Source organism: Lissotriton helveticus, chromosome 5_1 (assembly GCF_964261635.1).
Source record: "Lissotriton helveticus chromosome 5_1, aLisHel1.1, whole genome shotgun sequence".
NCBI lineage: Eukaryota > Metazoa > Chordata > Amphibia > Caudata > Salamandridae > Lissotriton > Lissotriton helveticus.
In genome coordinates, this window is record NC_136065.1 from 101,110,177 (window position 1) to 101,123,742 (window position 13,566).

The following is a 13,566-nucleotide window of genomic DNA, read 5'->3' on the forward strand; positions in this document are numbered from 1 at the left end:
TTCTCGATGGTGGCGTCAAAGACCAAAGGTTTATTACTGCAGGGACACAGAAGTCACAGAAACTACACATGGGCAGTATCTAGGAGCCTGTTCAATTTGTACAAAGAGGGTTGCTCCTTATATACTGAATATTGGGCTTCAGGCAAATTTCTTTACATGTTAGCACATTCCAAAACCTTTGTATCTTAAACAATAAATATTTGGCGTTGCACAGGAATCGTCAACAATATCTGATGTCAAAACATTACGAACGAGGGGTTCCCACTATTCCATCATAATCCCATGTCAACTTTCCATTCAAGACCCGGACCACCTCATCGTAAATTTCGTTACCTCCCCCTAATAAAGGCCCAGAAGGAAAGGAGCAGAGCCAGGTGCAGAAGATAGAAAAGTAGGATAAGAGATGTTTGTGGGTCGTAAATGGGCACGGTTACCAGCTTCGGCCGCCTAATCATGATCAGACCAACGAACACGAGAACCAGTATAGCAGGACTGGCCTCAGGCTGGGGAGGCAGCTCTTGCCGAGTCATGCTGCCACAGCGTTGCTGGCCTAAGGTGCACGTGTCACTAGCAAGGTGAATTGCCGGCTAAAGCCTACGTGTCCTTAAATGAAAAGAGGTCATTGCGTGTCCATTGACTATGTGAGGGCAAGGAATACAAAATGGCTTCCTTGTTCTAAGATGGATGCCACGGGTAGAACAGAAATGTGTTTGTAACAGGAGTGCTCTTGCTCGTAGCATAGCGAAAACACCAGGATATACTAAATGGATCATTTGCGGTTCACTGATACCAAAATTATGCATTTGCGATAATGTTACAAACACGGGTTAAAATCGTCACGGAACCTCAGACCCTCCTTTTGCCCTTACATAGGCAATTACTCAGTCTATGTCAGAATCTAACTCTATGCTCATTAGGTCAGTGACATGTTGTTGCATCATCATCCTGTCTCGTGTCTTTTCTCCTAATGCAGGTGGTTTTCTGAAACAGGTTGCAGCACAGAGGCTACACAAAGCAGGACCACATTGGATAATAAGGCAGCATGAGAACAGAAATACTAGGATGACACCAATGACCATCAGAACCTTCCATCCCCACGCTGATACCAGTGTCCAAAACCACTCCATGAAGGACCAGTTTCCCTTGTCTACGTGTATAGAGTCGGAAATCTTGTGTAGCTTAGAGATCGCTTCATAGACAGTTGGAGCATTATTGGGAATAAAAACACAGCAGCTCGATTGGATCATTCTGCATACCCCACCTCGATCTGCAAGTATTACGTCTAGAACCATACGGTTCTGCAACGTCATGAGACGATCCGCCTGAAGCTCAGCTGTTAAGTTACTAAGGGCACCAGCAGTTTCTGTAATAGTAGATTCAACTACCCGTGTTAGTTGACGTATATTTCTACTATTGGCCATAGGCCCCCAAAACGGAAGGAAACCTTTGAAGAAGTCTCCAGCTTCCTGACCAGCGGTATCTTCCTTGCTGAAGACACCTCTTGCTACTCTGGTCTTGTGATAATCTGAAGAAGCAGTGTATGTCGGAGGTAACAATCGAGCAATATAACATGAACCTGAGAAGTCAGCAGGCAGCCATGTATACGCTCTGTCTTGACAGATGAAGTAAGTACCCCTAGCAGTAAGGAAGGCAGGGGAGGAGTTAGACGGAAATACGTAAGTCTCAACGCACTCACTCCTCCCTAGCTGAGCTCTCAGATTTCTCCCATTTCCTTGCAAACAGACCTGACCTCGGTGAGGCACGACCCAGACTGAAGTGGAGCTTTTACGCTTGCTTTCTCCCAAACTAAGGCGATACTCGGTAGAGTTCCAACTCAAATACACCCGTAATTCATCTCTAGGGTAAGATGGAGTATTATTGACGTCTTTAATCATGTCAATTATTCCCTGGACTAAAGCTTTGTTGGCTGAGTTGTATTTAGTGGACCGTGGTGGACGCGGAGGATAGGTCTCAAGGGCATAGGAAAAAATGGTCTGAAAGGCCTGAAATGATCCATTATAGCTAAAAGGCAAGACTAGATAGGGAATGCCTTTATCCATAGTGTGAGGTATCAAGCCACACACCCAGCAGTCTGTAGTATTAACTACCAGTTGGTGTTGATGCAAGAGCTGTACAAATGTATTGTTAATAAATTCAGAGCGTCGAGCTTGTTCGTGTTCAGGAAACGAGTGGAAAGAATGCATAGAAGAAACCGTAGAAGTAGTAGGATCAAGGGGAGGTACTGTAGTTACCGGCATAAAAATCAAATGCACACCAAAGATGATTCCACCCACCAACGTTATCAAAACAATTAAAAATGTAACTGCACATTGCATTAGAAAGCATTTGCTGTGAAGTATTCGGTACAGTCTATTTCTGCGAACATAAATTACATTCTTTCGTTGCAGCTCAGGAAGCTCCATCTTCTACAATCCGCTCGTGACCACTGATGATGTGTACGTAGATGAAAATGCCTCTATCAGCCCTGGGAGTTCCCAGAACTAACAGAAAGATCGACCTTATGTCTGACCCCCGCAGATTCAACTAGGCACACAGCCACGACCCTACGGCTACCCAGACGGCAAGGCAAAATTTAAAACAACAAAATAATAGCAAACTTCCTGGCTGGAGGCAATGTATAGAAAATTCAAATCTGAAAATAGGCAGTTTCCTGCTTTATTTGTCCATATTGCGAGGTCGCAAGTTGTATCTCAGTTTTGCAGGAGCTGTCTGATCTGGAAACAATATATTTTCAGCCGACGCTGCAATGTTCGCGTTTGCAGATGACAAATGTTCTTTTGGTGCAGATGGCAAATGTTCAGGGTTCAAAAGAGCAGTTTCAGGAGGAGAGTCAGAGTTTGATGTATCAGTGATCAGTTCTGCATCACTGAAAGGGATGAACCTGGGTATTTGTTCAGCTTCAGAGGCACTGATTCCTTTCTTTACCCAGTTGTTGTAAGGGAGTGGCAGAGGCACACGTTTGACATGTGTCGTGTGGATCCAATTCTTCCGTCCGGCCACTCGAATAGCAGTTCTCGTCGCCAATAGGACTTGGAAAGGGCCAACGAATCTGGGCTGAAGATTTTTCGTTCTTGCAAAATTTCTAATGACTACTTGATCCCCAGGTTTCAGCTGATGACCTGGACTCTCCGGTGGCTTTGGTAATGCATCGAAAACCTGTTGGTGAATAAGGCTCAATTTAGCAGTCAAGTCGAAAAGATAATCAATTAACATTGGGTATTCCAGCTGCTTAAATTCTTTCGGTCTAGGTACCCCCCAAACATTTGCAGGACGACCAAAAATTATTTCATATGGACTAAGCCCTACTCTAGAATGTACAGTTGCTCTTGTTGATAACAAAGCCAAAGGCAGTGCATCTGGCCAGGGCAAACCCGTGGATGCTTGTATCTTAGCAAGTTTCAGTTTAAGGGTGCCATTGTAACCCTCAACTAAACCCGCGGACTGGGGATGATTCGCACTGTGAAACTTTTGTCTAATCCCTAGGCCGGCACACACACTCTGCATAACTTTCCCTACGAACTCACTTCCGTTATCTGACCATACAATCCGTGGCATTCCGAATCTGGGGAAGTATTCTTTAAGAAGGATCTTGGCAGTGGACAAAGCAGTATTGTCCTTCAGTGGGTATGCTTCGATCCATCTGGAGAACGCACAAACTACCACTAGGACGTACTTTAGATTATTACAACGATCCATGTGAATGAAGTCTAGCTGGATCACTTCAAAGGGGCAGGAAGGAGGAGCGAAGTGACCTGCAGGTGTGGGGATTCCCTTGCCAGGATTATGCATCAAGCATACCATACAATTTCTCACCACTCTCTCTGCACACCTACTAATCCCATCATTCTTCCAAACTGGAGCCAACATCTTACAAATCCCTTTAGAACTGATGTGCGCTGCTCCATGTGCCATCGTTACTACTGCAAGCACATACGCATCAGGCAACATCCAACGCTGTTGTTCCGACAAGTCAATCCAACACCCACTCGAGTCCAATTTACCCGTGCTCTCTTTCCATGCACGCTTTTCCTCCTCAGTCGCCTCTTTCTGAATTTCTTTCACGCTTTCCACTGTGTCCTCACACATTCCAGACTCAGAAATCCATCTTGCAGACGTTGCAACATACATTCTACTCATCATATTTCTAGCTGTCTGTTTTGCAGTCTCATCAGCAAAAGCATTCCCACGACCAACATCATCCGTGATTGCTTTATGAGCACTGCATTTCACAATCGCAACTTCAGTCGGCAAGGTTAGGGATTCCAACAAGTCATTAACTAGCTGGCCATGTTGAATCTTAGTCCCATGGGACGTAATGAAACCTCTCTCTTTCCACAAACGGCCAAAACTATGGGCCACGCCGAACGCGTACTGACTATCTGTGAACACATTCACTCTCTTTCCCTTAGCTAAAACGCACGCTCTTGTCAGCGCGATCAATTCTGCAGCCTGGGCAGAATTCTGACTCACTCTCGCAGTCTCCACAATCGTACTCAAAGTCGTTACTGCATAGGCAGCAGTTACATCACCATTCTCCAATTTGAAGCAAGACCCGTCAACATACAACGTGCCATCTGGATCTGATAATGGAGTATCTTTTAAATCAATTCGTCCTTTTGTTTCTTCCTCAGTTCTGAAACAACAGTCGTGTGGTTCGGAATCACTCGACTCTTGGCTAGTCGGCAACAATGTTGCTGGATTCAATACATTGCATCTTTTGATCTGAATATGACTTGCTAGCAATGTCAGTTTGTAACCTGATAATCTAGCACTGGTAAGGTGCTGCGTCTTGGTTCGGTTCATGAGTGTATCCACAGCATGAGGAACCATAACTACTAGCATGTTGTTCATTACCAAACCAGCAGATTGTCGAATGGAGGCTGCAGCTGCGGCTGTAGCTCTCAAGCAACTAGGCAACGCTCTAGCTACTGGATCTAATGTTGATGAAAAATACGCACAAGGGCGTTGTTTATCACCAAATTTCTGTGTCAAAACACTCAACGCACAACCTTCTCTCTCATGGACATAGAGCGTGAATGGTTTACTGTAATCGGGTGTACCCAATACAGGAGCTGAACACAGTGCATTTCGTAACTCAGAAAAACTCTCCTGACATTCGGCAGACCATGGCACTGGACTCGGAACATTTTTCCCAGTCAAAGCTACCAACGGTTTTGCCAAAAGAGAAAAATTTGGGATCCATTGCCTACAATATGAGGTAATACCTAAAAAGGCACGTACTTCTCTCTGCGTGCTAGGAACATTCATCTGTGTAATTGCTTTTATTCTCTCTGGGGTCAACTTCCTTCCCTCCTTTGACAAGAGATGACCTAGGTAGGTCACTTCTTGGCAACAGTATTGCATTTTTGAAGGTGACACCTTGTGATTCAAATTTGACAAATGATGCAATAAAGAAATTGTAGCTGTTTTGCAAGTTTCCTTGTCATCGGCAGCCACTAGAAGATCATCGACATATTGTATTAAAGCAGAACCAGGAGGAAGTACAAATGAGTCTAACTGGCTTTTTAATGCTTGACTGTAAATGGATGGGCTTTCACAATAACCTTGTGGAGCGCGTTTAAACCTGAAGCTTCGTCCTCCTAGAGAGAAACCGAAGATATCTCTGCTTTCCTCGGCTATCGGAATGCTGAAAAAGGCATTTTTCAAGTCGATAACTGAAAACCATGCCGCTGTAGCAGGAATTAACGTTAACAATGCAGTAATGTCTGGAACCACAGGAAACTGTGGAATCACAATTTTATTAACCTCTCTAAGATCAATTACAAATCTATATACTGGAGGTTTTGTTGGGTCAGTTCGTTTCAGAATGGGCAGTACAGGACTATTACAGACATTACCTCTAGTTTCTTCTATAACGCCTTTCTTGATCAGATCTTGTACTATCAGTAGGAGCGCACGCTCACCTTCAGTAGAAATTCTGTATTGTGGAATTCGTGGAAATTTTACATTCGCTTTCAAAGTTACTACATATGATGGAATTTCTAAAAGACCTACATCATTAGGACCAGTCGCCCAAAGAGTATCAGGGAGTGAACGCAGCTCTGGTGGGAGTGCATCCATCGACAAGTACATTGGAGAGATGATTCTTTTACCCAACGTAAGCTGTACTCCTTCTGGAGAACAGTACAATGTCGCATATAGGCGTTTTAATAAGTCTAAACCAAGCAGATTTTCATTACAACCTGTCGTCAAAATCAGGGGTGCTTTCAATTGTCGGGGTCCAACAGAAATAGACAAAGGACCAGAAACAGGGTTGTGAACAGGGGCGCCTGAAAAACCTACTGAAACGTTTGTTGAGCCAGACAAAGGTGCGCCAGGGAGTTTCGCATGTATGATAGAACTTTTTGCTGCACCAGTATCCAACAGAAACGGTTCGACTATACCTGATGTTGCTACTGCGACATAAGGCCCACTCTGATCTACTGGAACTGATACTACTCCCTCTCTTTGTCCATGGCTGTCCTAGTACTCCCTTGGCTGAACTTCCTCACTAGCTTCATAGTAATCTTCAACATGATATTGTTGAGACCTATTCTGTTGGGCAGATTGTCCATTTCGTTGGTCGAAATAATTAGAAGGGCGATCACTTGTCTGTGGAGGCATAGCACCTCTTCCTCGACCTCTAGAATTCTGCATATAACCACCACGACCTCTCTGAGCTGCCGCAGTATTATTTTGTGCCCGTACCGGACACTCAGTCTTATAATGGCCTTCCATTTTGCAATAAGCACACTGATTCCATTGGTACTGTGGCCTCTGAGAATTATACTCCGTTCTTTGATATGACCCTTGCTGTGTATTGGTCTGATTGGTGCGAGGCGGATATGCTTGCTGTAAAAGAACTTTAGTTTTTAACTCTTTCGTCTTTTTATCTGATTTTTCTTTCTCCTCTTTGTCCCTATTTTCATAGTACTGGGCAGTAGCAAGTATTTGCGCAGTCGTAGAGACAGCCCACGCACTTTCAGAATTTTTTAATTTACCACTAAGTTCTGGCAACAGATTGTGCACAAATTTATCGACAAATAATCTCTGGCCTCCTTCTGTGCTCATATCCTGACCACTATGATCCACAAAAGTCTCTTCGAATCTTGTGAAAAAGTCGGAGACGCTTTCGTCTCTCTTCTGTTTGCACGCGGACAATTTGTCCCAGTTAACGCGTAATGCTGGCATTAGGGTTTTCATTAAATCGATTATTCTACCAGGCAAATTAGCAATTAAGGGTTCAGGTTTAGAACCACCTATTTGTTGACCATCCGCTGCAATTATAGCTGCCCAATCACCACCTAGGGCAACTGGATGATTCTCTTTACGAATTTTAGCCCAAATTGGTTGCGGTACTACATTACCAAATAGCAGATCTATGTCAGCTAGATTTAATACACAAGCGTCAACTGTCTGAGCCAACTCTTTGTAGTACCCTGCAGGATTTTTACGCGGATCTGGCAAGGCCTGTTTCACTGCTAATACTTCAGCTCGTTTCCATGGAATATGTATCCATGCTCTCTGGAATTGGGCCGGAGCGGCTGCAATACCAAGGTTTACATTAGCTTGCACAGCTTCACGCCAAATTGGTGGAACCTCTCTCATTGGATATTGACGATTTTGTTTCGTACTACGTTTCTCTGACTCCCTCGGAGAACGAAGGGATGGGTCATTCCTATAACTTAAAACCAGTTCCATCGCTTCTTTTATATTTTGTCCAACTATCATACCTGCAGCAAACTCTTTCTGAACATTAATTAATTCTTCTAGATTTGATTCAGGGTCATCCTCTTCCAATTCCTCACGTAGAAGGAAGCACATTTCATCAAACACATATCGTTGTGTCGGTTCGTTCCATTGCATAAATGTATCTAATACATCTTGTACATTATATCTTCCAACTTTCGAAATCCATCTAAGAGCAGTGGAATCTAATATCCCTCTTTCTTCAGTACTGGGAAGCTGACTACGTCTCTGCACAGAGTCAGAGGTAGGAGTCTTAATCAGAGTTTTATAGAAGGGAGATAGAATGTTAGAGACAGAATCAGTGATTCTTCGACGAACAGAAAGTGGAGTCATAATATTAGCAGAAGCAGTAAATAGAGTAGCAGTTGGGACAGATAGATCAGGAACAGTAGGAGTAGCGGGCAAAACAGCTTGTGAACTAGCAGGTGTGAGCGATACAGGTATAGGTAAAGAAGCCGGCAACCCTGAAAGAGGGGGTGCCGAAGGAACATTAATAGTGACCACAGGAGGTACAGGAACTTGATTCAGAGGAGCGGGAACACCAGGTTGTCCAGTAACCGGTAATTGAACATTCGGTATAGGTGGAGCCGTAGCACCCTGTGCATACGGTGGGGGTGATCGTAACAAGTAAGACAACAGGGGATCCTTTTCAGGGTCCTCTACTATCTTAGCTGTACTTGATGGCAAAGCAGGATAGCACTTGTCTATTGCTAAATTATGCTCTCTATTGGCCACCTCCATCGCTTTCTCAGACTCGTTGAGTTGTAGCTGCTTAGCAGACTGTTCTAAAGTCAACTCTTGCTCTTTCTGTTCTTTCTTCAACTTTTTAATTTCTCTCTGTTTAGATTCTTTTCGCCAATAACGGAAAGAATCAAACATTGCCGGCCGGGCTTTCTTCTTGAATAATTTCGTTTCTAAATTATCAAGAACTTGAGGTTCGAAACTACCATGCAGTGGCCAACTAAGGACACCATCTTTCTCTGTGTAGTGGATCCATACCTCGTTATAAGAGATAGGGCCCACACCAAATTTGCAATATAGATCATAAAGGGGAGTTCCAATCGGAGGAACCGAACACGAGTCCTCCAACTGGGAATCCCTGTTGCAACTAAAACAAGACAACATACAATTTTTCCGACTTACCATTTTATAACCCGGAACACAAAAAAAACGAAACACAAATTAAAAGAAAGGTGCGCACTTGAACCAAGAACTTAGGCCTACCAGAACAGACAAACGTATCGATACCCGAACTGAACTGAATGATTATCGTAACCAGAATAACCAGCGATAATCTTATGAAACCGAACCAAACCAAAAACTAAAAGGATTATCCAAACAGGAGCAACCCTTACGAAGTAACCAACTATCAACCACTTAATACTTAACTGAGGCACTGAAGACGTCACCAAGGAGAAACCCGTCACGTCTCGCCGTACTAAGGACTGCACCTCGGGTCCAAGACAGGGCGACGGTCAAGGCAACGAACCACTGCAGCCGTCTGAACGGGAACCCTCGTGGAAGAGAACGTCGGGCCACTTTTGCGATATGCCGGGATCGATGAAGTGGGGCGCCTCCCTCTGAAATCTTCACACGAAGCTTCTCGAACTCTTCAGGCTTTTGGACCGGTACCGAATGACGTCGCCCCACGTTGGGCGCCAATTGGAGTTCTGGACTTTTTGGTTCCGTCCAGAGGTGTCAGGGATAACACCCGAAGACCCCGGAGTTCAACCTGCCTCGGTGCATAAACAAACAGAAACACGGGCTTCTCGATGGTGGCGTCAAAGACCAAAGGTTTATTACTGCAGGGACACAGAAGTCACAGAAACTACACATGGGCAGTATCTAGGAGCCTGTTCAATTTGTACAAAGAGGGTTGCTCCTTATATACTGAATATTGGGCTTCAGGCAAATTTCTTTACATGTTAGCACATTCCAAAACCTTTGTATCTTAAACAATAAATATTTGGCGTTGCACAGGAATCGTCAACAATATCTGATGTCAAAACATTACGAACGAGGGGTTCCCACTATTCCATCATAATCCCATGTCAACTTTCCATTCAAGACCCGGACCGCCTCATCGTAAATTTCGTTACCTCCCCCTAATAAAGGCCCAGAAGGAAAGGAGCAGAGCCAGGTGCAGAAGATAGAAAAGTAGGATAAGAGATGTTTGTGGGTCGTAAATGGGCACGGTTACCAGCTTCGGCCGCCTAATCATGATCAGACCAACGAACACGAGAACCAGTATAGCAGGACTGGCCTCAGGCTGGGGAGGCAGCTCTTGCCGAGTCATGCTGCCACAGCGTTGCTGGCCTAAGGTGCACGTGTCACTAGCAAGGTGAATTGCCGGCTAAAGCCTACGTGTCCTTAAATGAAAAGAGGTCATTGCGTGTCCATTGACTATGTGAGGGCAAGGAATACAAAATGGCTTCCTTGTTCTAAGATGGATGCCACGGGTAGAACAGAAATGTGTTTGTAACAGGAGTGCTCTTGCTCGTAGCATAGCGAAAACACCAGGATATACTAAATGGATCATTTGCGGTTCACTGATACCAAAATTATGCATTTGCGATAATGTTACAAACACGGGTTAAAATCGTCACGGAACCTCATCTCCCCCCCCTTTTCCTGGAGACCTCCCAGGTGGAGGACTCGATGCCGGGCACTTCACAAAATGCTCAATGGGTGAGTTTTTTTGAGATGGGCAAGGTTAAAGGCCTGGCGTGGGCGAGCAACATTATGAACGCCCCTGAGCAGGAAGATTCTGGGATTGTCGGCGATTCACCCCCACCAGAACAGGAGCCCAGCGCAGAGGCTGGCCCCTCTAGACCCAAGCGGGTCTGCAAGCCCACGATCAGGGATTTCCCGCAAGACCCGCTGCCACCACCTAGAAGCAGAAAAGTGATGACCCCCAAGGAGGTCACAGCACTGTCGGTCGTTCCCCCGCCTCAGGAGCCGCTCGCCCAGATGGACAGTCCCGCTGCCCAAGGTAACTACGCCACTAGGGATGATCTGGCTAAACTCATGGACACTATGAACAATTTCATGTCACGGTTACAAGCAGGCACTGTTGGCACCAGCACTGCGCATTTGGGCGACAACGTAGGGGTAAAAGAAGGGGCCACGTTTGCAGCAGCAAGTGTATGGTCAGCAGGCGAGCCAGGGGTACAGTTGGGGGTCATGGCGGCTGTGGGTATTCTGGCAACTACTACCTCCAGGGGCAAATCACGGTGACAGCACCTGTCTTGCTCCTCCCTCAAACATCCAGCCTGGTTCCGCCCCTTGTGAACATCAGTGCGGGGGTCACTTCAGTAATGTCCACCATCACACCCGCTCCCACACCCCCCATGGTCCAACAAGTCACCACCGCCTGCTCCTGTCTGGGCAACGCTCACTGGCCTTGCAGATGCCCCAGGCAGCCAAAGAGGGGATTTGGAGGCGGGATTTTATAGAGATTTTTACCCTGCTCATGTTCGGACAAGAGGGCCTGGACGCCAGGAAGATAGGGGTGAAGGATGACAATAAAAAAGTAAAATGCCAGCCTTGGCTAGAGAAGAACATTGCTAACTGACTTGAGGCTTTTTCCATCCTAGCATCTGTCACTATGGAGAAATTTCCAGTAACAGGGCCCTGGGCTAGTGCAGTATTCTAGGACAATACACAAGGAAGCTATGAAGTGGGGGGGATGGCTGGCTGAACTATAATAGGGAGTTCAGGAGGAAGATGTCCCAGTGCCCGGAAATGGGTTGAGACCAAAAAGAGGTCCAGCTCTGGATGGACCATATGGGTGCCCTGGCACCGCAGAGCGCAGGCCCCCAGTTAATTTCACAGGCGGGACAGGCTCTACACAGGGAATCCTTTCAAACAGGTGCAAGGGGCAAACAAGCATTTTGCGGAGCATGCGGGGGGGGAGAAAAAGAGGAGGTTTCAGGAGGTGTCCCCCAGGGACATGCCGCCTTTTTAACAACGGTTCATGCTCCTGGGGTAGGACGTACAAGTTCCAGCACGCATATCACAAATGTGGTGGGCCTCACCCAGCGACTTCCTGCCACACTAAGCAGGGCACACAGCCAGACGGCAAAGGTGGGCAACAATGTTGAGGCTGCAAGATTACCAGTATCTCGAGCAACCCCCCCCCTCCCCAACCATCTCCCGCTCCTGCACTACATCTTGTCCCTCATAGCGCCTCAGTCCGATCAGAGAGCCTTTTCTCCGCAGATAGTCCACCTACACCCGGGCACACCACCATAGGCTATTCCCCTGTCAGCCAGGCCAACATCACGCCTCTCCTTTGACGGTATCCCAACGAAACAGACAGCCGCATGCTGCTGTTTGGATTTCACAAAGGCTTTAAGATACCCTATGTGGGTGCCCTGGGCAGCAGAGAGGCCGCAACCTCCGATCCGCGAGAGAACAACCAGAGGTAGTCCGGGCAAAGGTAGAGAAGGAGAGGTCATTGGGCCGGGTAACGGGTCCATTCTTGCAACCACCGCTAGAAAACTTTGTGATCTCACCCCTGGGGGTGGTACCCAAGAAAGAACCGGGTGCGTTTAGATTAATTCACCATCTCTCATATCCAGAAGGGGCTTCTGTTAACCATGGCCTGGAAGAGGGCACCTGCTCTGTGTCTTATTGTACTCTGGGCGTGGCATTGGAACTAGTCAGGAGGGCGGGCAAAGGGGCCCGGTTAGCCAAGGCGGACATCGGATCTGCTTTTCAGTTGCTACCAGTCCACCCAAGCAGCCATCACCTGCTGGGTTTCAAGCTGGAGGGCAGGTACTTTTATGACAAATGCATGCCCATAGGTCGCGCTGTGTCATGTGCATATTTCGAGGCGTTCAGTTGCTTCCTACAATGGACCCTCCATGACACCTACGGGGTGGAGGGGGTGACACATTACCTAGATGACTTCTTGTTCATAGGGAGCGACAGCACGCAGGACTGTAAGCAGGCACTTGCGGATTTTGAACAATTAGCTTGTCATTTAGGGGTCCCTCTCGTGCCATGTAAAACGGTGGGTCCAGTGCAGGTCTTAACGTTCCTGGGGATCGAGCTTGATAACATTGCAGGGGAGTGCAGATTGCAGACAGAAAAAGTTTGTGACCTAGCACAACACATACAGTCCATGGCTGGGCAGGACAGGGCCACCTTGGAATGCATCCAAAGCCTACTGTGGAAATTTAATTTTGCAGCCAGGGTCATCCCAGCGGGCAGGGTGTTTGCCAGAAGGTTGGCCAGGGCCACTGCCAAGGTCACTAAGAAACACCTCATGGTGAAACTTAGTAAAGGCATGCAACAAGACCTGGCCATGCGGGCAGAGTTCCTGGCCAACTTTAACAGCTCAGTAATTTGGAGGGCTACCTGGGCAGGCATCCCTGACCTAGCTTTATACACAGGTAGGGAAGGATTTGGGGCCATTTTAGACAGGGAATGGTGTGCAGAGAAATGGTCCAGCTCCTGGCACAAGAAAAAGATCACGGCAAAGATCATAGTGTTAGAGTTGTTCCCGATTGTGGTGGCATTCCACTTGTGGCCTGCAGTGCGAGCAGCTAAGAGGGTCCTCTTTTGGTCTGACAACCTGGCGGTAGTTCAGGCCATTAACTCTCAATCTGCGAGTTGCCCGCTGGTTTTGTGCCTCTTGAGCGAGTTGGTGTGGGCGTGTCTGTACAGTTATTTTGAATGCAGGGCGCGACATATTCAGGGCGTGCAGAACATAGCGGCTGATGCTCTCTCTCGTTTTCAGTGGCGCTGACTCCGGGAGGCGTGGCCTAGAGCGAGAGAGGAGGGGACCCC